Source organism: Notothenia coriiceps, unplaced genomic scaffold, assembly GCF_000735185.1.
Source record: "Notothenia coriiceps isolate Sejong01 unplaced genomic scaffold, NC01 NC01_scaffold00035325, whole genome shotgun sequence".
Lineage (NCBI taxonomy): Eukaryota > Metazoa > Chordata > Actinopteri > Perciformes > Nototheniidae > Notothenia > Notothenia coriiceps.
In genome coordinates, this window is record NW_011368026.1 from 333 (window position 1) to 5550 (window position 5218).

Sequence of the window (5218 nt, forward strand, 5' to 3'; positions counted from 1 at the left end):
AAAAGTAGAAGTACTCAAAATCTTGGACTTGAGTAAAAGTAGAAGTACTCAGGTCTTGTTCTTGAGTAAAAGTAGAAGTACTCAGATCTTGTACTTGAGTAAAAGTAGAAGTACTCAGATCTTGTACTTGAGTAAAAGTAGAAGTACTCAGATCTTGTACTTGAGTAAAAGTAGAAGTACTCAGATCTTGTACTTGAGTAAAATTAGAAGTACCAGAGTGTAGGAATACTCTGTTACAGTAAAAGTCCTGCATTCAAAATGTTCCTCAAGTAAAAGTAGAAAAGTATTATCATCAAAATATAGTGAAAGTAGCGACAGTAAAAGTAGTCATTGTGCAGATTGGTCCATTTCAGAATAATATATATGATATGTTTTATAATGATTGATCATGAAAGTGTTCTCAAAGCTGGTAAAGGTGCAGCTAGTTTGAATGACTTTGTATTCTGCAGGGTAGCTTGTGGATTTACTCCAGGTGGAACTAAAGTCTGATTTAACACTTGATTAGATTTCACATCATTCATCCACATCTGTGAAGTAACTAAAGGGATTACATACATGGAGTGAGTAGAAGTACACCATGTACCTCTGAACTGTAGAGGGGTGGAAGTACACAGTAGCAAAACATTGAAATACTCAAGTAAAGTAAAATACCTCAATTTGTACTTAAGTACTGTACTTGAGTAAATCTACTTAGTTACTTTACACCTCTGAAGTGGACTCTGTTTGGTTTTAGAATATGTGTGAACCCTGTCCTGAGATCTACTTCCTGTGTTATTGCTTGTGTTTTGGTACTGACCTTTCCTCCCCTGCAGAGCCTGAGGATCGATGAGGATGACGCCATCTGGTGGTAGAAAACATTCAAAGGTCATGAGGTGATAAAGATGGAGCAGTACTTTTAAACGTAGTTACATGGATAATCAAAATGTTTCCCACAACTTCTTACACCGTGACTGTGTTCACAAAGTGCTACACAAATAAAATGCATTACTGTTTTTATAAACAATAACACTTGGATTTCATGATATTAATCAGAAAACTTCACTGGTATATTCATTAGTGTTATTTACAGGTTCAGTCATTTCACATTATATGTCAAATGGTTGAGAGATAAGAAAAATTGAGAGAATAAAGATTTAAAAAAAGATAATATTTGTAGATATTTACTAGACGTTGGGTGTTTCTCAATGTCGAGGAAGGATGCTCCAGAGCCATTATTTCAAGGATGCTACATCATCGAGTGCCGCCGAAGGACTGTTCCAATATCCAGGATGCTTGGAATTCTACCGAGGCCGGCGTCCTTCGTTGCGGGACATTTCGAGGCTGCACATCATGGATGTAAAATAAGAACCTGCACATGTGTATCCTCCGCAATCTTAAAATCCCCACAATGCTTTGCGCACGGACCAATTTCCAAAATCTTGAAAATGTAAGGCGGGGCCTCTCATCTGATGCACACCAGCACACTTGCTAGCCTGTTCCATTCAACGTTCTCCGAATGCCAGGAAGGATTCTTGCCTCGCTTCTGAAAGACCTGACTCGGAAGACATGTCCTACCAAGGAAGCGTCCTCGACATTGAGAAACACCCAAACTATCTTTGCTTTTAATAAATTGTGTGTGCTCAGTACACAAAAGTGTGTCTGACTAGAATAGACTTAAATAATAATGAGAAAAAACACAATCAGAGCCTAATTGTGATTCCAGATTTTCGGCATAGATACTGAATAAGAACAATCAAACAGTATGTTTACATTTTACCGTTAGACATGCTCTGAATAAAAAGGGGTTTATTTAACTGTGACATGGCACTGAGCAGCTAACATTGAATATATATAGCTTTAGTAATATTAGAATATAAATGGAGGGGCAGATTTAACCTGACGACGGATGAATGAGTGATGTTGTTATTGAGAAACTCACCCACTGGATCCACAGAATCCACATGGTCCACAAAGTCTCTTCTCCCCATGTAGACTCCGACCTAACGAGATAAAGAAGGACCACATATTAACGGCAAAAGTATTTACAAACAGCAAAGAATCCAACAATAAACTGAACCATCTTTTACAACCCAATCTTTCGACCATCACACACTCAATGTTTTTAAGGGATTGTGTGGCAGATCCCTATCACTTAGTACTAAGCCTCATAAATCAGTTATATAACCACTGACTGAAGAACTGGAACAATCTGTATGTCAATAACATCCTCTTTTGAGAAGAACTTAACACCAACATTTTTATGTTAGAAATGTAAAGTGCGGGTCCTCAGCACATAGAAGCTGCCGGATGCCAATCTACATATGTTGGGCACTTTGTACAATTAGCATAAGGTGCATTCCTTGGCATACGCAGACAATGGTTTAACAAATGGCGTGGCTGTTTTGGAGGTTATTGAGGGCGCTGAGTCCATTTCTGACATTTCAGGATCAAATATGTCTGTTTTAATGTTTCGTCCATGTTTGGGCTGATTCTGACCACTATGAGTAGTGTTGGGACCATTGGATACAGAGAGCACAAGATGATCCTTATTACCTCTACTGTGGACAAGTTAGTTTCATATAAATAAGCAATCTGTCCAATCCAGATGATCCAGAGTCCCCTAAAAAAACAAATATGGCTACTTTCTGGTTAAAACTCCCATGTTTGATCAGAAATGGACTCAGCATCCTCAATAACCCTGATTTCTATGTGCCGGAGACCCGTTCTATACATTTCTAAAATAAAACTTGGGGGTACTCAACATTTCCGGGTCCAGGACTCTATGATCTGCACACACTAACAGCATGACTTTAGTGCTGTAAACATCTGAGGGAAGTAACAGAAGTTAGAGATCAACGTTGTTTGTAATCTGACAAAAAGCCTTTAACCACACTCAGTTCTTCTCACGTAGATGTGCAGCTGATCTGCAAAACGTCACTCAGAGCCAACATTAACTGATCTGGAGTCTACATCCTTCACTATCGAACAAGCATGAGTATAACAGCTCAAAGGTAATGTATCGAGGGCCTTTTGTTTGTTTGTAACTGCAGAAATTAAACTGTAGTTCCAGAAGATCTCCTTTAACAAACACCATTAAGGGTATGTTTTAAAAGAAAGGTAAAGAAGTCCTGGAAAGACGTGTTGCTTTGCGACAGAAGAGTTATGGGGAAAAGGAGTTGTATATAATGTTGAAGGATGCTGTGCTAATGAGACTGTGGTCGTGAAGCAGGACTGGAGGATAGGCTTTGGGACTGAACTACCATCTAACGATTATCAATCAATCAGTTCCTGTGTTCTTGTTTTCATCACTTTTATTGCCCACATGCTTTATGTTTCATGTTGTACAGTATACCTGCTTTACTCTCTCACTGTTTTTACCAGACACATTCCTCTAGGTGAAAAAGTACTTCCCCAAACCTCATTCAGATGATTATATAAATACACATTTCAGATGTTTCACTGACCGACTTGTCACTGCAAATCTTCTTGAAAACCACATTCTTTGGGCTCATGTTGGAGCTGATCGAGGGCAGAGGGTGAGCGATGCCTGGGGAAAAGAAAGAGACAAGCATTCTGTGCTTTTATTGTGCTCACTACGAGCAGCTTAGTCCCTCCATTGCAACATACAATATATTTAGGACAAACACAAATAAGTAAAGTCCAGTTCTAATCTTCTGATCATTACTTTTACATTACTTATTTGTATTCTTCGGAGTTAACCTGTAAAAAACTCAGACCCAAGATTACCAGTGATCACAAACTGGGACGTTTTTTAACAAACATTAGTTCAAAAAAAGAATATTAAAAAGTGTTTTACAATATAAAATGAAAAGAAATGAACAATTACTTCAGCCAAACAGATTAAGGTATTATAAATGATGCTATAAATATAATGTGACAGAAGCATTTATTGAGGATAAATGTGTTATTTGTATTATTATTAAAATGTTAAATATTGTGATTGTGTTTACAATATACACATTTAAGCCATCCAATCTATGTATTTATAATTGCAGTAGAATTAAGATCCTTAATGTGGATTAATAATTATTTCAATAATGAGTCGTTCCTGTTTTTAAGTCAGTATTTGATTATATTTATTTTGAGAAAAAGCAGAAATCTGTCACTCAAGACAAAAAAAAACATATTCATCCTAAATCTTCAGGATTCAAATAACTTAAAATATGTCAAAAGTGTTTTTCAGAGAGACTCACCTGAGTTGTAGCAGAGGAAGCTGAGTGTTGCTGGATCAGTGAGGGTCTATATGTAAGCACCAACTGCCATCACCCACCTTCAGCCAATCAGGAGGCCTGGGTGTGAGTTTAGTCCCGCCTCCTCAAATCACAGACACACATGAAAGCCTGTTTTCTTCTCAGTCAGCAAAGAGCCAGATTAGAGAGGCAGAGATGGGAAACACTCAACTAAATTAATACTATTTATTAAACATAAAACTATTCTGCAAAAGGTGAAACACAGAAAATGAATTTAACTAAATATCTACAGATAAAGGTACATCAGGCCATGTCCTGGCTATATATACCATGCCTTTACCTACAGGAGTCATTAACCCCCTTTAACCAAAGGCTTATTTTCAATTTTTAAAGCATAATAAAAACTTTTAAAAGATCTGAAAAATAGCTAGCACCCAGAGATGTAACATAACAAACGAACACGCAGCAAAATAAATAATTAAATATAAATATAGTAAAAACAAATATGTACATTTTTGTTCTCTTTGTTTTTCGCTGTGGGTATTTTTTTGCATATTCTTATATATTTTTAGATTTCATGGTTGCTTTTTTGTGTGTCTTCTAACATCATGGCACCATGTTGGAAAAACACGTTTTTACTTTAACCTGTTATTCTCTAAAAAAAACTCATCAATCAACGCTGTTTAAAAAAGACATATAAATGGAGGCAGAATGGATTATTGCTCTGGCGTTAAAGTTGCATATTCACCTATTTGCCAAAGATTATATATTTTCAACTAAAGCGAAGCCGCAGGAGAACTCGTTCTGGATTTATTTTGTATACTGTTATATTTGTCTATGTGTACAGACTGGAAGATGAAGACTTGCAGCTGAAGGTTGACGTGAGGAGATCTATAGATAGATTAATCCTCCTTTCTGTCGGTCAGCAGGTAAACACACACACAGATTAATCATCATTATTACACAGGAGATTACAGCACACACACACACACACACACACACACACACACACACACACACACACACAG

The 5218-nt window shown here is 37.0% G+C and overlaps 1 long non-coding RNA gene across 1 annotated transcript; it reads right to left on the reverse strand.

Moving 5' to 3' along the window:
* Positions 1-795: 795 nt before the first annotated feature.
* LOC104962726 (uncharacterized) lies at positions 796-3527 on the reverse strand. Its single transcript, XR_800235.1, has 3 exons — positions 3444-3527; positions 1919-1979; positions 796-841 (listed from the first exon to the last, which is right to left on the reverse strand). It is a non-coding gene; the product is annotated as an uncharacterized lncRNA (long non-coding RNA).
* Positions 3528-5218: the final 1691 nt, after the last annotated feature.